We start from the raw sequence: 25,769 nt of genomic DNA, 5'->3' as shown, positions 1-25,769 counted from the left end.
GAAATAGGCAGGGAACTATGATGAGCCATGTCTGGGCAATCTGCTTTTTAGCCTGCTCATAGAAACATAGGAGGACAGATTGCTTCGTTTCTACCTTCCAGGTGGTAGTCATATGTGTGAACTCCAAGAATTCCAGCTCTCTTCGCTATTAGTCTAATGAACATTCATTAGGTAGACACATTTACAGGAGAAATCCCCAAACAAATCAATGATGTATTGTCTAATCATGCATGGCAAAGCCAAACAGAAATGTTTGGAGATCATTTGCAATTTTCTGTGATCGGATCCAGTGTGTTTCTTCACCTGGCTTGAAAGAGAGCGTGTGATTTCTAGACAGCCTGCTCTCAACTTGTAAGTGCATTCACCTCAATTCTGTAGGATGACCCTCACCCTCCCATCTCCGTTCATGTAGGAGTTGTTTTGGGGTGTCCCTGTCAGCCCCCACACTCTACCTCATGGTTTATGTCAGCGTACTTGATGCAGGAGGCATCCCAGCACAGTGCCAAGTGAGGCATGAAACTTTGATGGTGATGACAATTAGTATGTCTGTGTCTGGAGCAAATTAAATTTTCTAAATCATTCAAGCCTGGACTCCTAGGGTTTTGATGATGATCTGGGTTCTAGTTCAGGTCCCAGCACTCATTAGCTGCGCATCTCAGTCTGGATCCTGAGAGGAGACTCTCTCTCTCTCTCTGTCTCTCTGTCTCTCTGTCTCTCTCTCTCTCTCTCTCTCTTTCTCTCTCTGTGTGTGGTTTATATGCAAATATACATATTGTATATGGGTATGTTTGCTACTTGATTGAATGTATGCAAGAGTCAGAGTCTACATTGGGTGTCTTCCTCTATCACCCTCCACATTTATTGTCTGAGACAAAATCTCTTACTGAATCTGGAGCTTGATCTTTGGGCTAGAATGGCTGGCCGGTGAGTCCCTGGGATCTGCCTGTCTCTGCCCACTCCTACTGATGCTGGGATTACAAACCCATGCTGTCATACCTGGATAATAGTGGCCAGGGGAACCCCAATTTCTCTCTTCTTTTACCTTCTATCTTCTTGCTTATAACCTCAAGTTAGCTCAACCTGACTAAAAGTCAGAGGGTCAAAGAACTTCTGCCATAGTCCCTCTAGGAATAGAACAGTAGGAAGAATCTTGGACTACCAATATGGGGTTGGAGAAAGGATACAGACCAAGATCACTCAGCCTACCATGTGCTTTTGGATAAAAGTTTCTTAGGATTTTCAGTTTTTCGTTTGTAAGGCAAGGATGGCAATCTAGCCACTCCAGACTACTAAATGTGAGAACCTTAAGACAAAATGTATGGGCTTGTATTGTGATTTGGATATGAAGTATGCCTCCAAAGGGCATGAACGTCAGGGTCTTGGTACCCAGGTAGTGTTACTACCGGGTGAAAGACTCTGGAAACCTTAGTAGTCAGAACATAATGAGAGGAAGCATAGTCCCGGGTTTAGGACCTCAGAGTGTCATGACCCTGGCCTCTTTCTGTTTCTCTCTGCCATGAGTCAGGTGAACAGCCTTTTTTTTTTTTTTGCCACATTTTTCCAGTCTCACTGCTGTGATCACCAGCCCTGCCTCGCCAGCCCAGAATCCATGGATCCAAGGACCACAGATGGAAAGCTCCGAAGACATGAGCTAAAATAAACAATTTGCCCTTTAAGTTGTTTCTGCCAGGTAAATCCTGGTCTCTGGCCTCCATCTCCTGTGCCTGCCAAACCTTGACTCCTCCCAGAGGAGGTCAGGACCACTCCTCCAGTCTATCTAAACCGCTCCCTGGAAAGTCAACATGTGACATCTCCCTCCCCCAACAAGGGACCACCCGAGAGCACAGGAGTCCTATTAAACTTGGATATTTTTTAATTTGGCTTGTTTTGATTTGGCTTGATTGGGATTTTTGTGGTAACAGAGAGCTTGTGTTAGAAAATATTCCTAACAGTTTCTGGTTGCATTTGGTTACTCTGCTGGCAAAACATTATAGGTTGATTTTGTTTCCTGCGTGTTGACTTAGCTAACCATTCTTTGTTTGGACCCATCTGGTGAGTGACAAGTCCATGTAAGTCCAAAGCAAAGGGAAAACTGTGGCAGGCACCCAGGACAGGGTGGAGGGAGGGAGCCAGCTTGCATTACTGCTGTCTACACACACACACACACACACACACACACACACACACACCACACACACACGCACACACACAGAGACAGAGAGTCAGAGAGAGACAGAAAGAGAAACCACACATTTGTTCTTGATTCATATTGAAGCAATCTTTTTCTCTTTGCTGCAATTTTTTCAGGTTTATGGAGCACATAAAGACCTACAAAGGCAGGCTTTTGGTGTAGTTATGCAACTATAAACTTATACAGCTGTAATAATTGCATTTTAATGATTTCTTTATATTGCCATAATTGGTAGAGTTAATGATCATGTCAACTGGACTATGAAAAGAACACTCACAACAGCCAATCCCTTCCTCTCTAAGGCTCTCTGGAGAGGATACAAAGATACATGTTTTCCAACTTCTCTTTATTCACGACCAATGGACCCCCAGCGGGTAGTCCCTGAACTCCAGAAACTTCTCTTCGGACAGGTTTCCATCTGATACATAGACTTAATTTGTTCCGTGTTCTGAGCAAACCTCTTTCCCCAGAAGGAGTCAGGCTGGGGCATCGTCTATTCCTCATCCTCTCTTTGCTACGGTTTCCCTGCACAGTAGTTTTCCATTTCAGGCTTCATTACTGAAGAAAGAACTGGGAAATAAAAGGGTTTGCGGATGGTGCCCGCACGTGTGCCTGTTATTTAATCATGTCCCAAGTGCTGAGGGGAGAAAAAAAAGTCCTTCTGAGATCAGAGCTGCATGAAAGATCTTGATTTTAGCTGGAGGGGAAAGAGGGAGCAAAAGAAAAAAAAAATCAGCTTGCCTGAAAAATTCTCATAAAATTTGCAAAATCTTGAAACTGAAAGTTCTGCAGTGCAGAGGCACTTCCGGGAGGTGTGAGTAGGCTCGGCTGGGGCCTCTTGGAACTGTGCTTGGATGGGGGCTACTGTCAGTCAACTAACGGCGCGCTCGAGATGCGGGTGGAAGGAACTGACCCTCAAAATAGAGATGGCTTTGGGCAAGACTAGAAAATAAATAATCGCTTTCCTCCCACCTTCCCCATCTGCTTCTGGCTGAGAGAGGAAAAGGAAGCCGCTTAATCCCATCCCCCCCCCCCCACGCCCCCTGGTTTGACAGACAATTCTGACAGTCTGGACAGCTGCCTAGGATCTGTCAATTGGATTATCGATAATTTGTAACGGCTGTGGTGGTGGGGCCAGTGGGAGGGCTGTGAAGGGGTAGTGGAGGTGGGAGGACAGGGCTTTCTGAGTAGCGGGGTGTAGCCAGAGCTGCTGATTTTGATGCTCAACAGAGAAGGGCTGATGGACGTGATCCTTTAAATTGATTCTGCAATGCATTGTGGGAGCTGGCGCCCTCAGACTTCCCGATTTCTTTAGGCTTTGTTGAGGCTAAAGTGAGACGTAGATTTGAGATGGGAACAATTACCAACCCAGGGTGCAGAGAAGAAGGAAGGGGCACAACCGGAGTGGTGGGAGAGGTCAGCCTGGCAGGAATTCAGAGAAATGTTAGGAAACAATTAGTCCTCATGAGAATGCTTACTCATGGCTGAAGGCTGGTCTTGAAAGAGTCTCTCCCATCCCAACAGCTAGCAACATAAAAACCTAACTTGAGAGACGGAGGAGCTCAAACCCCTAGGGTCAGCTTGTCTCGACCTCCGGCTGTGAATGGGGCCAGGAGGAGAAGCAGACTGAAGGGGAGACTCTCAGGGGCAGCACTATGCTCACTTTGAGTTTAGCTTTTCCCCAGTCAACATGTAACTTGATGACTTTTAGGAAGACATGTCTTCTGCTTTCTGCTGCCTTGATCGCTTTTGCCCTGTCTGAAATGCTAGCTGAAGACATCACGGCTGATGCCTGACCTTTGAAAAGATAGCATCCTGTTTGGACTAAAGGTATACCAGGCTTTATTATGCCTTGGGGTGACTGTTTCCAGCATTATTTGTTGGGGATGTGGAGGGAGATTGGCAGCACAGGAAGAGGAAGAACTCTTTGTAAGGAAACGGGAAGGGTGAAAGATGGACACAGTCTGCTAGATTCCATGTACTGATCTTTGGAGAAAATCTCAGAAGGACTTTTATGTTTTTCTTGTTAGAAATAAGAAGAAAGGGGGACAGGAAGGCGGGGGGAGGACACACCCCATTTGCTTTAGTAAATCTTTATTAATACAGGTTTGGTAGACATCTTGAATATTTTTCCTTTTGAGATAAGGCTTCCTTACAGAACCTAGACTGATCTTGAATTTACAGTAGAGCTCAGTCTGGCTTTGATCTTTCAATCTTTCTGTCTCAGTCTTATAAGTACTGGACTTACTATTGCATTACCATATCCAGGTTTCTCTCTGTTATCTATCTATCTATCTATCTATCTATCTATCTATCTATCTATCTATCTATCTATCTTAAAGATAGATTCTCTTGTAGCTCAATACGTCCTCAGACTTGTTATACAGCTGAGGATGACCTTAAACTCCAGATCCCCTATAACCACCTCCCAAGTTCTGGGGTTATAGACATGTGCTACTATACCTTTGAAAGACCCTACAGACCCCCTCCTCAAAACCCGTAGCTAGCATGCTCCCAGGGGAACGTCCTGTTTGCTTTAAAAAAATTCTCCGGATCAGCAGCCAGCCTGCACCCGTAAGAACATCCCATGTGCCTGAGAGAGCAGGAGATAGAGATAGGAAGACTGCAAGGCAAGATGTCAATAAGATAGGATGTCAACAAAGCAGGTTAGCTATAAGATAGGAACAGGATGATTGTTGCCAGGCATCCATGCTGAGAGAGGAAACCATTCATGCCCCCCCCCCCCCCCCCCCCCGCCGCATTCCGATAACCACGCTTTTGTTTCTGTAAACTTGCTTCTTGCTGACACCCATGCTGAGAGAGGAAACCATTCATGCTCCCCGCCTCATTCCGGTCGACCAATAACCACACTTTTGCTTCTGTAAACTTGCTTTTTGCTCTTCCCTATAAAAAACTTGCCCTCCAGTTGGCAGGTGCGCAAATCTTCCGAGAGATCTTGCTGCCCACAGGTACCTGTGTCTACCCAATAAACCTCTTGCGATTTGCATCCGTGCGGTCTCGGCCTGTTCCTTGGCATTGGGGAGGTCTCCTCCCGAAAAGAGGTCCTTGTCGAGGGTCTTTCACCTTACTTCTCTCAGACTCCTAACATGACCTGGTTCATTCTGGTTTGTCAGAAGGCAGATCAATTCTATAGCACAGGGCAAGATGACCTGGGTTGCGGATAAACAGCTAAAGGCTGTTTTGCTCGTTACATGCAGAAAACTGGTTGTTTAGAAAAAGAATGACATTATGGTGTTGAGCTCTACCCATGTTCAATTTGCTTTCACACTCATCGGGGCTCTGCAAAAATCGTCAGTGAATGGAGGAATGTTAAACTCATCGAAGGGAGCTGACTTGCTATGGAAGTGAGCAAGAAAGTGGCAGAGCCAGGATTAGGATGTTCAAAGCTCTTGTGTGCCAGTGGCTAAGGTGGAAATATCTCTATTATGCATCTTTTAGTATCACCCTCATTATCAGGAGGATGAGCAAAGAGGCTTCTGAAGGGCTGGGTCTCTGAGTTCTTAATTATTCAAGACAATCTACTTAGAAAAAGGATGTGAGTTTCGGGGAATGTAATTGTGGAAAACCCCCAGGAACCTTGTAGATGGCATTTGTCTGGCCAATCCTTGCAGCCTAGGACTACAGCCATTTGGCATCTTCTTCAAGTACATATGACTGAGAATGGATGGTGATGAGGTTCTTTCTATTATATCTCCTGCCTTTTCAGAGGCTCGGGTGTAATACACAACGTGGAGACGTCTGCCGGATGAAAATTAAGAAGTATTGCCTTTAACATGCTCTCCCCATCCCGTCAGGATCAGAAGAGACCCGGTGGGGAGGGGGAGGAGTGTCAGTTCAGAAGCTGGAATAAGCTTCCTCTCCTCTCTGCCTTACACTGTTGGGTTCTCCCTGGCTGGAACCGCGGCTTCCCAGTGGTTGTAAACCCTGGCCCTGTCTCAGGATCGCTTTCTTCAGCTTCTCTTGGAATTTCCCCCCTTGACTGTCACAAGATTAAAACGTTCTCATTAAATCACGATGATCCATCCGTCTTTCATCTAGCCCTCCATCTAGTTAATCACCTATCTGTCCATCTGTCCATCTATTAAATGTTACTTAGCACTTACCCACTCCGAGAATTGGTTGCTGTATCAGGTGATGAGGGGACCCAAAGATGACTCAGACACAGTCTCTGCATTTGTCAGAATGCCAGCCGAGAGAGAGAGAGAGAGAGAGAGAGAGAGAATATCGCATTAAGTATTTACAACAGGGGAAATTTAGTATAAGAGGTGGCGATAGAAAGGTTTTTGCTAGAAGCCAAACAGGAAATTGCACAGTAGCTCAAAAGTCAGGAACACTCGGAAGGCACTGAAACCGACACCCCTAAGCTGGAGAAGGATAAAGGGGGTGTGAGGTGCTATCAGAGTCCGAGAGCTAGGCCATCAGGGGCAGACATGGTGGTTGCGTTTGCTAGGGATTTGAACTAGAATAAATGTATTTAACTGGAGTTTTAAGGCATGGGACTTGACCTTTTTTGTCTCTCCTGCCCTCCCGATAGTACCTCTAACTGGCTGGATACAGCCAGAAATCTGGGGGATGCAAGCCTCATGGGCCAGACTCCTCGTCTCCACTAAAGTATAAAATGGAGCCCAGCATGGGTGAGGATGACTTTGAAGGATGATAGTTAGCGCCAGTCTAGACCTAGAATGAGGACTGGAGAAAGAACATCACCTCCACCTGGACTCTAGTTAAATCTGCCTGATTTTTGAGCATAACCTCCAGAAGAAGACCGGGACCTTGGTAGAATATCCTAATGACTCTCTAAGACCCACTAACAGACTAAGTGCTCTCCCCAACATGGGCGTGTTATACAAGGTCTGACTGTGAGCAGGGGCGATTGAGTTGGCTGTAGACATAGCAAATGATTGTTCCTGACGCTTGAGCACTGGCCCAGCGCTCCAGGTCCCATGTATTCCCCACTCCAGCCAAACAAGTCAACCACGTTCTTCCCCACCCTCTCAGTGGCTGGAAGTACTCCCCCTGTCCCAGGGGTTCTCACCCCTCTCTGCTCTGCATGGATTCCTCACTTTTCTTTGGACAGCCAGATTTACTGTCCCATCTTTGTGGAGACTTTGTTCTTCCTCCTCTGGTCCTTTGGCATTTCGTATGTTTCTGGTGCTGTCCATGGTATGATGTGTGTGGTAGATGTTAGTATACCCATGGCTTTTCTTCATTCGTCAGAAGTTCCTGGGGCACAGGGCCTCGTCTTCATCACGATGTGTGGCACAACGAACACGAAGTCATCAGCAGACCTTGAACTGACATCCTGATGGTGCTTCCATCACCCAGACAGATGAAGGGAGCCTCTCCTTTCGGAGAGCTGCAGTCTTCTCTTCTCCCCAGGGGTGATGTTTACCAGCTAGTAAGGGCCATCGAGGCCATTGCCAAGTCTGTCTGTCCCACGCTTCAGACTCTAGAATTATCCTGCTAGGCAGAAATTCCTAGGAGAGCGGGACTGAGAGCTGAGAGCAGCTAATGGTGCCTTCCTTTTGATGTTTTATAGATGTGGTTTCTCAGCCCAGCCTGGCCAAGCACCACCAGGAAGAGCTCCCTTATGCTGGAATAGCTCAGACTGCTTGGCAAGCTTGATCATTTAGGTGAAGTTTTATACGCAGGGGAAAAAATAAAAAGAATCCTTTCTCCCTTGCCACTCCAAATTTATCCCTCCCCCTGCCCCCGCCAAGTAAGAGTACCCCCACACCTGGTCTTGCCTAGATCTTTAGGGTCCTGATTGGCCCAGGGGAATAGTACTATCAGGTTGTCTTTTCCAGGGAATCCATTTTTTCCTCAAGTTTATGGGCTTCTGACTCTATTGATCCAGTCAGTGTGGAAAGGCAGGCGGCAGTGGGGCTGGAGAGGAACCTCTTGTGTGCAGGTTAAGTGTTAATGTCGGTAACGTTTTCCTCTTAGAATGCCGGGATTTCTATCTTTTTCCATCTCTAAATGCTTCCCCCAGAGAGTTCAGAGGGCCCAGACTGGATGCTGTGCGGTAGGAGCCTGCACTCCACCATGGGGTGGTGAGCCTCTCCTCCCTCAGTGGACAGCGGAACAAGTGGCGGGGCCCTCCGAGGTTTCTGTGTAGCCCCCCTCACAGCCACTTCCTCAAGTTTACTGGCCAGATATGAAAGAGGAGAAGCAAAACTCAGATTGTCCTTGGCCCAACAGCCAGGATTTCCTTGAATACTGGCCTTGCTGTTTTGGGGCTGTGGACAAGTTACTCGGTCTATACGGCAGTTGGATTTCTTCCTGAAGGCTGTTAAAGTATTAAGTGAGATAGGGTGCAGCCGGTGCTTGGCACACGACAATCAGTGGGTATTTGGAGTGGGGATGACTTTGACCGCACCCTCCCAGCTCCCCGCCCTTGCCCTCGGCTCTGACCTCAACTTTGGAGCATGACCAAACTGTGGTGGACTGCCTGAAAACCAAGAGCCTCCGCTGCTCTTCCTCCCACCACCCTCTTCCCCAGTCCCCCGCGGCCAGGTGCAAGGAGAAGAAGGAGGAGGTCTCAGGAGGGACCCAGGACTGTTGGCTACGGGGTCGGGGTGAGTCATGGTTAAGGGTTGACTCATTCAAAAGACCCAGAGATCACTCTTCTGAATGCTGGCACATCTGGGTAGGAGCGGTGAAGATGCAAACATAAGAGCTTGTTTCACTGCAATGAAGAAAATCAACAAGAAGCCTCAGATAAAAATCCCCAGGGAATGAGGACTGGAGAGAACAGACTGGCAGACTCAGTCTTGACAGTGAGAAAGCTAGACAGGAGGTCTCCACGCGGGTCCCTTTCAGCCAGGTCTATTTGTGACAGCACGAACTGCTTTCACTTCCGGTGGGATCTGCCTCAGTCTCCCAGACTGCCCTAGGTCCCCCACCCAGTGTGACTCCTGATAGGATCCCACGAACCTGTGCTTGGCTGTTCTCCCCTCGCATGGAGTCAAGCGGGCCCTGACTGGCTCTTCTCTCACCATGCATTTCCCCCCTCACCCCCCAGCCGGCTGCTCACATTCAGGCTGGAGGCCCATTTCTCTGAACCACATCCTTTGTGCCACGTGCCGCCTCTGTTCTTTGCCTTTATCCCAGGGGCAGTCAGAACCGGGATTTGCCGCCGAGCAGGGCTGGCCTTCACCGTTATCTTGTGAGATTGGATCTGGCTGCAACATTTCCAGGCCGCTTGATGCATGGGCCCCTGTAAATGTGGGTGGCAAGTAGGCGGGAGGGGAGGGTGAGCCGAGCTAGAGGGCTCCTTGACTTCAGTGACAGGTTTGGAAATTTCTGTAGATATAGATTTCTTTTTTCTAACCCAGTCCTTGGGTTGGTTCCCTTCCTCATCCCAGTATCTGGGATGCCTGCCGCAAAAGCACAGCTTCTTACACCATGGGTTGTGAGCCCTTGTGAATGTGGCATTGTAAAACAAAAATGTGGACACCAATAAAAGGTTTCTGAGCGTGCAGCAACCGAGAATTAATTCACAATCAAATGTTTAGGGCTGGTGAGTTGACTCAGTAAATAAAGGTGCTTGCCCTGCTAGTGAGGCCTGCATGCTCGAGTCTGATCACTCCAACCCATGTAAAGGTGGTGTTTGGCGGTGCTCACCTGGTTGCACCATGCGGCTGCACTGCAGCCTTGGTTCTGAAAACACAATGTGCACACTCCCGAATTGTGCATGCAGCATGCCGCTAGTTGTAACAAATGCTGCCTGCAACATCTTTGCTCACTTATGAGATTATTTTAGATTATAAACTGCAGGGTTTTAACTCTACTTTTTACTACAGTTCTTTACTGCTCTTTAAGAAACCTAACAGCACAAGACAGGTGTGGGGGTGCGTGCCTTTAACCTCAGCACTTGGGAGCTTTGAGTTCTAGGCCAACCTCTACGTAATGTATTCATTCTACACAGAGAATTATGGGACAGCCAAGGCTACGCAGAGGAATGCTGTCTTGGAAAACCGCACTAAACCAAAATATAAACAATAGAATAATTATGAGAAGACAAAGACTTTATTTATTTACTTGTTTAGACACAGGGTCTTGCTATGTAGCCCTGGTGAGTCTGAAACTCACTAAGTAGACCAGGCTGGATTCCAGCTCATCGAGTTCCACCTGCCTCTGCTTCCCAAGTGCTGGATTTTAAGGCCCGTGCTACCAAGCACATCAAAATAAAGACAACATTGTCTTCACATCGTTCCTCAGCACACAAGTATCAAGTGAATACATTCTTAGACTGTGTTATGCTAGAATGTTTGATTTCAAAATTTTCAGTTTGAGTTGTTGATTTCAGATTGTATAAAAAAATCATTAAGTGAATTTTGACCTGGGATTAGGAATGGATTTTTCAGTAAATCCTGAATGGCCCTCCACAAACTTCTGCTATTTTGTACTGTGTGTCTTATGCAAAGCAGTATTTTCAGCACTGACAATTATAAAATAAAAATATTGATCAACTCTGAAAGATGTTAGAGATGTTCTACATTCTGCAGTATTAAAAATTCAGCCAAGATTCTATTTTCTGTAAAAATTAATAAGCACATCCATCTCGTTAGTATGCTGTTTCAGTTAGGGTTACCATTGCTGTAACGAAACAGTATGACAAAAAGCAACTTGGAGAGGAAAGGGTTTATCTGGCTTACACTTCCCCATCACTGTCCATCACTGAAGGAAGTCAGGACAGGAACTCAGACAGGGCAGGAACCTGGAGGCAGGAACTGATGCGGAGACCATGGACGGGTGCTGCTTACTGGCTTGCTTTCCATGCCTTGCTCAGCCTGATTTCTTATAGAACCCAGGATCACCTGCCTAGGGGCAGGCCCTCCCACAATGGACCAAGCCCTGCCACAACAAGTATTATTTAAGAAAATGTTCTACAGGCTTGGCTGCAGCATGATCTTATAAAAGCATGTTCTTTCTCTTTCTTTTTTAAAAGACTTATTTATTTATTATGTATACAGTGTTCTATCTGTATGTTTCCATGCATGCCAGAAGAATGTATCATATGTCATTATAGATGGTTATAAGTCACTCTGTGGTTGGTGGGAATTGAACTCAGGACCTCTGGAAGAGCAGTCAAGGCCCTTAACCTCTGAGCCATCTCTCCAGCCCCTGGAAGCATTTACTTAATTTGAGAATCATTTCTTTCAGATGACTTTAACTTGTGTCTAGTTAATATAAAACCAGCTAGCAATATGCAAATTTGCTTTGGGCTTAAAAAAAAGATTTAATTAAAAAATATGTTTATGTATGTGGGTAGGTGCGTGTAGGTGCAGGTGCCTTCAGAAGGCAGAAGTGTTGCATCCTTTGGAACTAGAGTTATAAGTTGTGAGTTACCTGACATGGGTGCTGGGTACCAAACTTCAGTCCTTTGTAGAAACGCTGCTCACTCTTAATTGCTGAGGCATCTCTCCAGTTCCTTCTTTTGGCTTTAGGAAATGGTGGAATTGTAAGCAACCAATTTATTATTTATTTATTTATTTTAAACCTCAAGGACAAATTTATTCAAGTTTAAAAGAAAACCCTACGGCAGGCAAGGTCTCAGCAGCTGCCAGGAGAAAGGAGAGGAAGGAGAGGAAGCGAGAAAGCCATGGCATTTGTAAGTAGCAGCATGCTGGGCAAGCAGTTGTGTAGAAGCAGGGCTGGGAGCTTCAGAGAAAAAGAACCAGAAAGCCTTGAGTGTCCGGGGAACAGTGCCCAGGCTTTGACCAGTATTTTAAAGAAAAGAAATTGAAGGAGAGAGAAACATTACGCTTTTCGTAGTAACTCAGAAAACCAGGAGGCTCCACAGTGCCATGTGATGATAGCTCTGTGTCAGTGTGTGTGTGTGTGTGTGTGTGTGTGTGTGTGTGTGTCTGTGTGTTGTCAGTGGGGGCATGCTTATGGAGATTGGAGGAAGCTTCTGGGTGTAGTAATAAGAGCGGCGGGGCTGCGTTCCCAGCACCCTGGCCGCCTGCTTGGCTAGCTTATGCCCCGAAATAACAACACACAAACTGTATTCATTTAAACACTGCTTGGCCCTTTAGCCCTAGCCCTTACTGGCTAATTCTGTTATCCCGATCAACCCATCTCTAATAATCTGTGAGAACCGGTCTTACCGGGAAGATTCTAGTCTAGTCCATCCTGGGTCGGAGCTTCATGGCGTGTGTCTGCCCGGGAGCGGGGCATGGCGTCTCTCTCTGAGGCGTCTGCTCCCGAGAGGAGAGCTGTGGAGTCTGAGCTCACTTCCTCTTCCTCCCAGCGTTCTGTTCTGTTTACTCCTCCCACCTATCTTCTAACCAATAAAATGGGCCAAGGCAGTTCCTTTATTAGCCAATGACCTTCCTCCATCATCTGGGACTTAGCTATTCCCTTTCATTTTGTGAGTCCTAAGCATGGAACTCAGAGATTAGGCATCATGGCAAATGCCTTTACCCACTGGACAATCTTTCTGACTCCCAAAGAATTTTTTTTTACAGATAAAAATTTTCATGATCTATTATCAAGTAATGTTTTATTTATATATTTTTTATACATTATACATTATTTATGTGTTTGTACACCTGGAGTTGTGTAAAACTTCTTGGGTGAATGGAATTCTTTTAAAAAGTCTAACCTAGAGTTCTTCTGAGGGTAGCCTTGCAGATACCAGTAAACTGTGAGAATCCCCGACCTTCACCTTGACCTGGGCCCTAGATAGGGTTTGGGGAAATGGCTGCACGTCCCAGGCATGACTGGAGTAGAGCCATGCATTTGCAAAATGGTTGACCATGCTCTAGGGAGCCAGCGTACTGTTCCTTTGGCCATGTTGGAGAGAAGCTTTAGACACGGTGTGACACTGACACTATCTGAAGAATGTGGAGGAGATCACGGCTGGTGATGTTGACATGGAGATGGCCACGGTTCTCCACACACCTCACTGCTGAGATAATCCGCATCTTAGGGCTGTTCTTACTACCTTTTTATTAAGCAGCATATTCTTACCAACCCTGACTTTCAGCAATTAGATTTGGGCTCACCTCCAGCCTTTTAGAAAGAAAGTTGGTTATAAATCTTCCCGAAACCACTGGACTTCATCCTCGCTGTGCCCTCAAAAGCTTTACTGATTTAACAGGACACACGTTTTGTAGGAAGCTCTTGCGCTGACACATTACTGAAGTCTGTCTTGGGACTATGAAAGTCTGTGAGAAAGGACTTCCAATGAGCTCACATCTTCTCTGATAATCCAAGAAACTCTGGGTTCATGAAGTAAGGCAGGTTGCAGTGGACCAAGGGACTGGCTTTCTATGGTTCAGACTCTCTTCAGCCTGGGGTACACTCCACGGCCCAGGCCTACGTATAGAATGAGTGTGATTTTGTAGGATGAAGCAAACTCTAGCTTGGGTTCATCCTTGGGACGGGGCAGGCCTGGATAAATAACCATGGTGAATAAGCTCCGAACTGGATTTTCAGGAGCAACCGTGCAGGTGAACGGTCAGCAGGCGTGAGACTACAGGGCCGAGGAGGATGCAGGTCTTGTGGAAGACATCCTGACAGGCAGGTTTGCAGAGAGACAATAAATCCAGCTTATGTGGTTCTTGAAGGTCAACAAACATATGGTTGTCATTAAGAACACTTCCCCCACACTGTTTCTTCCATTTGCTTATTTATAACTCTCCATCATCTCTACAGCCGCATCACATGGCTTTGTAATATGGATGTTACTAAAATCATCCTTGAGCTTTTAGTCATTAATATACAATGTAAGATACAAACTACAGCTGAAAAACAACTATTAATAGCCACGTCAATTGAACCAGAACTCGATTTTTCCAAGTTAAAAAATTTATTTTATTTTAGTTGTGTGTGTGTATGCACACGTGTGTGTATGCATGTATGCGCACATGCAAGTATCCTGGGAGGCTAGAAGAGGGTGTTCGATTCCTGGATCAAGAGTTAAAGGTAGTTGTGAGCTGCTTGACGTGGGTGCTGAGAACTGTACTTGGGTCCTCCGAAAAGAGCAGAGAGTGCTCTTAACTGCTGAGCCATCTTTCCAGGTCCTGTTCCTCTAAGTTTTAAATTTTGATAAATCTCCAAACTTAAAGAAGTTATAAGAATTCCAAGGTGACCTCTAGTCTAGTATTTACTCTGTCATTTTGTCTCATGTGTTCTGTGATGCTCAGGTATCCTTATAAACAATGGTACCCAAGCCGTGAGGCCAGTCTGTAATCACAGGGTCCTGGAGAGACGAGTGTGGCGAAGCTGGTAGAACAGCTGACTGTAAGCTGACCCCCTCTACCCTCTTATTTCCTGACTGGTTAGTAAGGTAGCATGCCAGGGTTTCATTCTGAGGTTTAGATCAGGGTTCAGTGCCTGGATGGTTGTTCTTTTTTGATTGTTTTTGAGACAAGGTTTCCCTGTATAGCCCTTGCTATTCTCAAATTCACAGAGATCTGCCTGCCTCTGCCTCGCATGTGCTGGGGTCAAAGGTGTGAGTACCATGCCTGGCACCTGAATGCTTTTATTCCCTTATTTATTTGCAGTACTGGGGATCGAACCCAGAGCTTTGTACATGCAGCAAGTGTTCTGCCACTGAACTACAGCCTTAATTCAGAGGGTGGAATGAACTGGTAGTTAAATGGAAAGATTAATGTTTCATAAATGGAAGTTCCAAGTAGTGGTCTGGATAAAGGAAGGAATACGGTTGAGGTTGAGGTTAGAACAAGAAACCTGGGCCAGCTTGGCAGGGCAGGTGATTCTGGAGCTTGAATCTGCTGTAACTGTTGGGGAGCACACAGGCCTGGAGCCCCAGCAGAACTTGTTTGGGGACCATAAGGTGGGTGTGGAAAGTTCTGCATGGCAAACCCAAGCTCTTCTGGCCAAACTCTAGGGCTTAGAGATCTTGAATAAGGAGTAAAGGTGATAGCTATGGGATGCCCCTCCTGTGGCTTCTGGGAGCATGAAGGAATGGGAGATTTGATATGTTGGAAGCCCTCTTACATGGTATAAGAACTGTCTCTCTTCCCTATAGCTTCCAAACAGACTTTACTAAAATGTAATTAAGTTCCAAGTCCCTGGAAATCAATCATGCTCCTAGGAACTAATACCATGGCTTAGTGATTAGAAGTGAGGGGAGCCAGGGGCAATTACTCTCTGATGAGAGAAACTTCGTCCAAGTGCTCGAAGGGCCGGTGTCTGGGGTGGGGTGATGAAGCAGCCCCTAGGGACTGAGAGTAATTACACATCACCTGTTTCTTTGGCCTGACGGTCTCTATGGGCTATGACGTCCACCTCCTGACCTACATGCGAACCTCAGGAGCTTCCCACCACCTCGAAGGAACAGGGAGAAGGAACGAGGACTGGGTGCAGAATTTCGTTAACCCATCTGGCATTGTTTGATCTATGGTCTTCCTGGCAACACCAAAGAGAGAGAGAGAGAACAAGCGGGATGATAAGATAGATAACAGCTGGATGTGGCGATCCATGCCTGGAATTCCAGAACCCAGGACAGCGAGGCAGGAGGCTGGCTGGAAGTTTGAAATCAGCCTAGACTACATTGTGACATCTTGTCTCAGAATACCATAAAACAAAAAGCTTGCTAGTCAGCCACCTTTGCTGAGATGCTCCTGAGTACCTGATCCTTATTGGAAGATTTTTGACCAATTTCCCCTCTGGAAGAAGGTAACACTGAACAGGGATAAAGGGTTCTAGGGTTCAGTTATATAAACAAGCAGGAGAATGCTAGCAATTGGTCAGTTTAGGGGAAAGATAGGTAACATGCCATTCACTACTCTTTCTGCTATTTACAGTTCTTAACTTTAACCACCTGTATGACTTTGGATTAGCTGACCTTCCACCCTGAGTCTCCCACTTGCAGACTGAGAGTTGCATAAAGAAACTTATGCAGCCCTTGACACCACTTCCTTCTAGTTCCCTGTTGTGTGGGAGGATGGGTCGGCTGGTTGGGAGCCAGGGTGAGGGAAAGAGAAAGGGAGAGACTGTGTCCAGGGAAGGGGAAAGGACTGGGTGCAGGGAGGAGGGGTGATGGATGAGAGCTGAGGGTTATGCACAGACTCGTAACACTCAGTCTGCTGACCACGTAGGGCTAGCTCAGCAGCTGAGATGTTGGAGGGCTGAGAGGACAGTGGGGGATGATAATGATGACTATTGTTATTTGCATACTGATCAGCCCAGCACCAGCTTCTCCCCAGACTAGACAGACAGGCTCGGTGTCATTCAGACTGGCTTAGCTGAGTCAGGTGCCACCTGCCTCCAGCTGGTCCTGTGGGGATAAAGGTGTCCTGAGGGGAGCAGGGTGGAGAAGAAAGGAGGGATGGAGAGACTCTTTCAGAAGTGATTGCCTCTGTCCTTTTCCCCCTGGGGTCTAGCACAACCCCAAGTTGGCTCAAAAGTCTTCTGAATGTATATGTTTTAATTGCTGGTGGTGGGGTATCCTAGGGCCAAGAAAGGAACAGTGGCCATAGGTGGCTGCTGAGTAGTGTCAGGGGAGCGAGCATCTGCCTCAAGGCTCTGTGGATCTGGGAAGTGGGAGGGAGGAAAGTCCCAAAGGGTGGGTGCAAAAGCACCGGGGAGACACTTCAAAGGGAAGGAGCCTCACTCCAGCTTCTTGCCTGGCAGCCACTCAAAGTCCAGCCTTTACAGCCCCAGCTCTCCGTTGGTGCATTCATTCACGCGCCCAGGAGTCAGGAAGCAAGAGCTTCCACCTCTGGCAGTTCTCTGTCTGAAGTTTCCAACCAAACTTTGAGCTGGACACTCCTCCTTTTACAGGTAAAGTGACTGACTGACCCCGGGGAGCGGTAGAGGCAAGCACCTCGCTCATTACTTTTGTTTCCCATGGCGCAAAAACAATTTAGCAGAGAAAGGTTTTATTTTAGTTCACCATTCCAGGGTAGTCCATCGTAGCGGGGATTCAAGGTGGCAGTAACTTAGTCAAATCCACAGACAAGAATAGAGAGAGAGAATAAATGTATGCAGCCTTATATTAGGTTTGTTTTCTCGACTCTTACACAGGTTAAGATTTCCTGTCTAGGGAACTGTGCCACCCATAGTGGGCAGATTTTCACACCTCAACACAATCAAGACAATTCCCGCTGACACGCCCACAGCTTAATCTGATCTAGACTATATTTCACTGAGGTCATTTCCACAGCTGACCCTGGACAGTGTCAAGTTGATTAGAACTAATCACCACACAGAGGGACCTCGGCTGGAACCCTGGATCATCCATCCGCTTCCTTGGATGACTTGAGGTCATTTCTTTACAACTGGAGACTCATCTCACAGCCTGTGAAACAGACAGCATAGGACTTCCCTCGTAAAGGCGGCTGGCGTGAGGGCTCAAGGGGACCCATGAGCACAGCACCTGGTTTGGAATAAAAAGCTGTGATTGTTAGTATGGTCCAGGCAGATCTGGAAGCCAGGTCTGCTTGCTCTAGGGTTAGGGTTAATGTGCGATTCCATTCTGACCTGAGCTGCTTTGAGTTTCTCAGAGGCAGGGGGATGGACAGCTGAGATGCACTCTAGACCTTCGGGCCCCTAAATAGCTCTACCAGTGCCTGCAAAGTGCTCTCTACTCTGGCTGTTAGCTTCTTCCTTATTCTACTCTCCCACCTCTCAGGCCTCATCTGAGCAGGCCAGAAGGCTCCCATCTCTCTTTATGCATGGCTTTTCCTCTCAGGAGCCCGAGCCCCTGGAATTGGCTTCCTTCTCAGTTCACCTCAACCTCTCTCTTGACTCAGTACTTCTGCTGAGTGGGGCAGCTGTTTGCTTTCTCTGGACAAGCTGCTAATGGCCCATTTTCTGTGGCCCGTAATTACCTTATTCCATTATCCGGGATCATTCAGACTGGATGGTGGGCCTGCTTGCTCAGCACACGGTACCTGATATCTGCCCTGTCCAGTGAACACTAGTTCTTGTCTTTCGCTACTGTCATGTTTTCCCATGAAACCTGGCATTATCCCCCTTCCTGGGGCCTTAGAGGGAACTGTTCATGGTTAACAGGCTCCGAGGTCCTTCCCTGAATCCCCTAGGATGGAATCCAGCACAGGTCGCAGGAGATCAGCCACCCAGCTTGCTAAGAACTGGCTGTGACAAACATTCTAGAATGAGTTTGCAAACACTGAATGCCTCTCTTGTGACCATGGATGACCTTATTTACCTCAAAATGGCCTAGTACCTTTGATAATGGCTTCTCACCCCCAAAATACAGATGTGAAACCGAGGGTGCATGAGGTTTGACTTGTCCCAAACTGTGGGATTTGAATTGGGCATCAGTTTGTGAAACCTGTGTTTGTAGCTGGCGCTCCTTGGTGAGTGTGTGGTAAGCAGATCCAGTAGTTTCCCTTCTTCCTCCTTCCTTCTCCCAGAGAATGTTTTTTATCTACCAATGCCATCCAGGAAGCTCATGCGTGACATGGCAGGGCGCTCAAACCTTGGTTGTTTTGCAGTAAACAGAAGTTTATAGGTCCCCTAGTCCTCTAGATATACCCCGAAGACAATTAAGTACAGAAAACAGAAAATGTTGAGGGGGAAAAATAATCCTGCATTATGAAACCAAATAGAAATCGCTTTGAAGTGTCTGTTGTTTTTAGATTATCCACGAGTGTGGCTAATCAGAAGAGTTGGCTGTGTTGATGCGCACACAACTTAATCTGCCTCCTCTAACAACTTCTGCAGTACAATTTTGGACAACAAATTAGCTTCAGACGAGGGACTCTTGCTCCTCCTTGAATAAAAAAGCATTCTTCATTTCAAATTATCCTCGTTGCCAGCCATCGGTGCTGACAAGAAAGCAGAGAATTAAACTGTTGATACAATCCTGGCCCTCTGGCTGCCTCCTGCTCGCTCATCACAGATTCTCTTTGTGTCTTCCCCTTCAGGGGACGTCCTGAACAGGGAGGAGGAGCTGGGCAGTGTTGTGGCAGCTTCAAAGCTATGCCTGAGCTTGCTTTTCATCCTCCTGAAGGCAGGTGCGCTTTGAGGAGTCTTTGGATGATTCTGGAAAAAGGGCCGGCTCAGAGGAGCCCTGGAGCAACTGGAAAAGGATTGGAAGCTTCTGCCAGGAAAGAGCTTTCCTATCAGGAGACCACCCCGGGAGTCAAGGACCACATGCCCCCTCCCACTCTGCCCTGTTGTTCCCTGCTCCGTGGTAGCCATTGTGACGTAAAGGTGTTTTTCCAGGGAACCAGGAAGGTCAAAGTGCAGCAGGCTGTGTCACAAAGCTGGACGGAGTCAGCCACTCTGTAGAGCAAGGTTCTTTCACTTACCTCTCCCTCGCCTGCAGGAAACTCAAGCTATGGCAGTTGCCACTTTCCCAAGATCCCACAGTACCCTTGTGAGATTTGAACTCTGACCCTAGTCTATGACTTGGTTGACACCTACTATCCTGTCTCTGTCTGGGTCCAGCCCCAGGCAGAATTGCTATCCCCCTTTTCTGGACTGGACTTTTATACCAAGTCCCATGGGGCAGGTAGCAGATGGACCTCAGCTTCCTGGAGGGGAAGAAAATCATATCAGAAACTTTACAGAGCAGTACCAAAAGAAGATGGAATTGGTTCTGTGGCTTTCAAGTGGGCCGTGGTTGTTTTGAAGGGGTATAATAAACATCACATTTGGTGGGGAGAGTAAATTAGAAAATATGAAGGAGAAATGGTGCTAGCGTGTCACATGACAGAGGACCTTCCTAGTATCGTGCCCACCCAGCTGGCGCTCAGCCATCCTGCCCATGCGGATTTGTTTTTGTCTTTCAGAGTAGCATGGTGCTTGCAGTTTGGCAGAGGCTGTTGTCCTAAGGGCTTCTGCTTCCCATAACATCAGTCTCTGCAACAAGCCTCGGAGGTAGGAACTGCAATCTCTCCCAGTTTATAGTTGGGGAGAGGGAACAGCTTGGTCAAGGTCTTGGACTAAATAGGAAGCAGATGGGATTTGAACATAGGACTGAAGTCCCTGCTCTTAACCAAGCTCTCCAAGGCTCCCCACGGCCCCACCTTTGCTCTTCTTTGGTGGTGCGCTTACTTGGATGCCATCCTCAGTCAAGGCCTCTTGCTTGGTTAAGTCATGATTTGTTGGCTGGGGACAGCTGTTACCTTGGTGATGGAGCTATGCCCTTGGCTTTTCCTTCTCTGTGTGACGTGTTCCCTTGCAAAGATCAGGGAATGTCTTGTTTGTTTATTTATTTATTTATTCAGTGTGTGTGTGTGTGTGTGTGTGTGTGTGTGTGTGTGTAGGTGTACATATACCACAGCATGTATAGGGCTTGGGCTCAGGTTGCCAGGCTTGGTGGCTTTGCCTACTGGGCCTACTCATCAGTCCCATTCATATACTCCGCATCTTCCTCTACCTCCGCTCTTGAGGTACTGACTCCTTTGTTAATGCACTCTCCTTTCACTTGCTCCTGGAGCCAGCAAGTGTTGAGGGCTATGGAAGCCATACAGGGGCACTAAGGAGGTCTCCTTTCTGCCTACCTTTCATTCATCTCTGCCTTTATATAGAAATCAAGGAAAACTGAAGACCCGGGGCAGCTTGGAACAGAGAGGCCATTGCATTGTGACAGACTAAAAGGGCTTAGGAAAGAGCTGTTGACTTCAAGGAGGGGCTGAGCGTGTTGAGGGGGCTTAGGATAATGGTCACTGGGTCATTCATTTCTTCCCAGACTCCTCAGTGACAACCCAGCTCTCTCTTTTCAGGGCTGTACTTAAAAAAAAAAAAAAAAAAGGCCTGCCTACTTGTGATTTTCTGTACCCTATTGTCTCTTTGAATCCAGGCCTTGCAAGTTCAAATTCTGCCTCTTACTCCAGTGACCTTGATCAAACTGCTTGGCTGTCTATAAACAGGGGATGATAAGTTTATCCACCTCAGAGGTTTGTTCTGGAGACTAAGGCTATGATCTAAGAGGTCATATGGTTACCATTCCCCACTCTGCCCTAGCCAGCTCAGCTGTTCCTTCTCTGCTCCCCCCCCCCCACCCATGCACGCATGCTCCCCGCTGCCTGCTTGGGCTGTTGTTCCTCCTTCATCCTGGCTTACTCTCTGCTTCCTGAGCCCTGCTCAAACTCCTTGTCGTCTTCTCTGCCCACCACTTCCAGCTTAATAACGTGCCACCTGGCACTCCTGCCGCCTTCTGCCTTTATTTGCCTTCCAATTATCGCGACACGGCATACTATGCCCTTCACCTACTCATCTTGCTTTTTATTCCTTCCCCACGCTGTTTCCAGTGGCGTGTTCTGGCACTTACCGGCTGGACGACCTCGTTTCGTTTATGGCAGCGTTGCTGGTGCCTGATCACAATAGACGCTTTAAAAACCCTTTGGGAGGGAACAGGTGGGAGAGTGGTCTTTCTCCCCGTTGCTCCGTCGGCTTTTCAACGCAAGCTAAACGTTCCCTTTCCCACCAGTGCAGAGTCTCTCTCTGGGTATGTGAACCGTGTGTGGAAGGAGACAGCAAGTTCTAAAGACTCCGTCAGAGTCTCCAGATCCCACCTGCTCTGCTCTGGGTTCCCTGGCCCTGCCGAACCTCTTCGACTTAGCTGGTTTGAGTTTGAGTTGAACGCTTGCAGCAGGATGAGCACTGGGCGAGAAAACCCGATTCTTGGGAACGATGAACAGCCGAGGGACAGAGTTGAGCCCCATGGCAAGCACCAGAGGCGGGCTGGTGTCATTTTGCTGTGTACTCTCACCCCTAAAAGGCACGGCAGAGCCTCCTGCTAAGAGGATCTGAGAACGGGAGCCCGTTTTCCCATCTCGCCCTTCCCTGTGTGGCAGACCCACTGAGGCAGACCTCTACCTGAGAAAGAGAAATAGGCCTGGCAATCTCACCTGGTTCTAGCCTCTCGGGCCTTTCCGGATCTCTGGGTCTTTGAAAGATCTCTGACTGTGTATGTGAAATCACAGGCTCTGCCGTTTACCAGCTGCTTGACCTTGGGCAGCTCACTGTGTCGTCCTCTGCAAAGGGGCTGGGATAAATCACTCTCGAAGTTCCTTTCGGTACCCTGCTCAATGGTAGCCACAGGATTGTGTGGTTCCGTGTGCAGACCCCGGGCCGGTCACCTGAATTCAATTCTACTGCTTGCTGTTGTGTCTAACCTCTGAGCCTCAGTTCCGTCATCCTAAAGGGGGACGCGGAATGAACAGCCCCTTCCTCAGGGAGCGGTTGGAGGATCAAATGAGGAGACAGAGGTCCCAGGACTAAGCTAGGTACCTACTAAGTTCTCAGAAGTCTTGGCTACTTCTGTGACTGCGAAGACTTTTGAACCTTATAGTGATTTCTGCTCCACCTCTAAGGCAGACCCCCAAAGGTGCAGTGCTCACTCTAGGAACTGTAGCAGGAGTGCTATATTCTCCTCTTTGTAGGGACTGGAGGTAGCAGAGAGCTGCCCCAACAGCTGGGACCAGGTGTCCTTGCCATGCCGCTGAAGGCGGAGCCGGCATCATTGCCTTCCCTTGGACAGTTTTCCGCAGCCCCTTTAGCGTAATTTGCTTGGGCTAGCGCATTCACACCAACCATACATCTTACCGCTGGCATAAATCTTTATTCCTGTGGACATGCCTATACTTATGGGTTGAAATAACATAATTTGCATTCTCTTAAGTATGCAGATTGGTTTAATCTGTTCTGTAAATTCACCACCAGGCCTGTGCAGCCAGCCTCTCCCTCCAGGCCCTCTCAGCCTGATTTGAATATCACACTTTATTTTGTGGGGGCCCAGTATAAAAGGCTTGGATCAGAAGCAGTCCCCCTGGGTAGGAGCAGTGTCTCCTGCCTGTGACCATAGCTCTCCCTGCACACTGCTTCCCCTGCAGAGGCTTGTGTTATTTTCACAGATAGGAAGTGAGGATTGAGAAGTTTCTCGGCGCTTCAGCTGAGCTTTCTGTAGGAAGCTGTATTCCAAAATGAGACTTTCAGCCGAAGTAAGGCCAGGGGATGTCTGTCTGGAAGTCCTAGAAGTACAGGAGGAAGAGAAGAAGACAACACAGACATGGATACATGGTTCAGGCCCACCAAGGGCTCTGGAACACCTCCACACCCTCCCTCCCTCCCCCAGTTTCTCCCTCCCCCCTCTTTTCCTCCCTCCCTCCCTCCCTCCCCCATTCTTCCCTCCCTCCCTTCCTCCCTCCCTCCCCCCGTTCCTCCCTCCCTCTTTTCCTCCCTTCCTCCCTGCCTCCCTCCCTCCCTGCCTCCCTCCCTCCCTTCCTCCCTCTCTTCCCCCCCACACTCACACACACACTCTCACACAGTCATACACACACTTACACATATGTGTATATCTTTAAATGTGCAGGCATGGTATTTGCACAGTGTGTGTGTGTGTCTGTGCCGACACTGAGGCCAGAAGAAGGCATCTACTGTCCTTTTCTAAAAATTTATTTTATTATTTTTACATGTATGAGTGTTTTGCCTTCATGTATGCCTGTGTACCATGTGCATGCCTGGTGCCTGTGGAGGTCAGAGGAGGGAGCTGGATCCCCTGGGACTAGAGTTAAAGACAGTTGTGAGTCAGCATGTGGGTGGTGGGAATTGAACCTGGGTATTCTGTAGGAGCAACAAGTGCTCTTTACCACTGAACCAGCTCTTCAGCTCCATGTAGTAGGAGCTGTGGGCTGTGTTCCTGCCGCCCCAGCTCCTGGTCGCCTGGCTAACTTATACCCTGAAATAACAACACACAAACTGCATTCTTTTAAACACTGCTTGGCCCATTAGCTCTAGCCCTTACTGGCTAATTCTGATATCCCGATCAACCCATCTCTAATAAACTGTGTAGCACTGGTCTTACCGGGAAAGATTCAGCATGTCTGACCTGGCTGCTTGCTTCATCGCGTGCGTCTGCCCAGGAGAGGGGAGCATGGCCTCTGCTCCAGAGAGCAGAGCTGTCGAGTCTGAGCTCACTTCCTCTTCCTCCCAGCATTCTGTTCTGTTTACTCCTCCTATCTAAATTCTGCCCTATCAGATGGGCCAAGGCAGTTTTTTTTTTTTATTAGCCAATGACCTTCCTCCATCAGCTCCAGATGTCCTCCTATGAGGCAAGGTCTCCCTCTAAACCTGGGGCTCACATTTTCAGGGTTGGCAGCAGCGCCAGTGACGATTTTGTGTCTACCCCTAGCCCCAGCTCAGGCCTGGGGTTAGTTACAAGTGTGCTACAGGGTGACTGTAATCCAAATTCTTGTTCCCACTGACTGTGCAACAAGCACTCTTTTTATTAATATTATTGTTGTTATTATTATTATTCATTTTACATACCAACCACAGTTTCCCCTCCTTCCCCACTCTCACTTCATCCCCTCACCACTCCTCAACTCCTCAGAGAGGGTAAGGCCTCCCATGGGGAGTCAACTAAGCCTGGCATATCAAGTTGAGGCAGGACCAAGCCCCTCCCTCCTGCATCAAGGCTGGGCAAGGTATCCCACCGAGGGAATGGGCCCCGAAAAGCTAGTTTATGCACCAGGGATAAATCCTGGTCCTAATGCCAAGGGCCCCACTAAGAGACCAAGCCACAGAACTGTCACCCACATTCAGAGGGCCTAGTTCGGTCCCATACAGGCTCTCCAGCTGTATGTCCAGAGTCCATGAGCCCCTACAAGCTTGGGTCAGCTGTCTCTTTGGGTTTCCCCATCATGATCTTGACCCCACCCACTACTCATATCATCCCTCCTCCCTCTCCCAGTGCTTAGCTGGGGATCTCTGCATCTGCTACCACCAATTACTGGGTGAAGGTTCTATGATGACAATTAAGGTAGTCATCAATCTGATTACAGAAGAAGGTCAGTTCAGGCACCCTCTCCACTATTGCTAGGAGTCTTAGCTTGGACCGTCCTTGTGGATTCCTGGGAATTTAACCTAGCACCAGGTTTCTCCCTAACCCCATAATGGCTCCCTCTATCAAGATATCTCTTCCTGTGCTCTCCTTCTCGGTCCCTCCTCCAACTCGACCATCTTATTCCTTCATGTTCTCATTCCTCATCCCCTTCCCTCCCTGTACCCCCAGTTTACCTAGGAAATCTTATCGATTTCTTCTTCGTAGGGCAATCCATGAATGTCTCTCTTAGCATCTTCCTGAAACGCTCTTTTAACCACGGAGCCATCTCTCTTGCCCAAGGGAGATAGTTTCAAAGATGACTCAGAATTCAGAGACCTGGGAGCTTTCTTTTCCTTTGCTGCCAGGACATGCACGTGAGGCAGACCAGGAGTCCTGGGAGCATCTGCCAGCCATTGGCCACAGAAACATCGAACAGGGAGTTGGATATGTCTGACTGGAATTCAGGGGTACAGTTGTGTTTGCTTGTTGAATAGGCAATTGTAGTACTGATCAGGACCCTCTGCATGCCCTGGTCCCTGTGGCCTAAAGAGACCATTCCTAGAAGAGGAGTTGGACGTCTCTAGAACAAGGAACAGGCATCTTTGTCATGATGCCTTTGCTAATTCTCAAATCCTTCTGTCTGGATCTGTGATTCATACTGGTATTGCAATTCCCGAGACATCTAATAACCACGCGTTTCTCAGTTCTCCTGGTTCTGACTCAGCTAGTCTGGGACAGGGCTTGTAGGCTAGCAGTTCTAAATGATTTTCAAAT

Source organism: Microtus oregoni, unplaced genomic scaffold (assembly GCF_018167655.1).
Source record: "Microtus oregoni isolate MIOR12 unplaced genomic scaffold, Mior012 000000F_ref0000247, whole genome shotgun sequence".
Classification (NCBI taxonomy): Eukaryota; Metazoa; Chordata; class Mammalia; order Rodentia; family Cricetidae; genus Microtus; species Microtus oregoni.
This window is presented reverse-complemented; position numbering follows the sequence as displayed.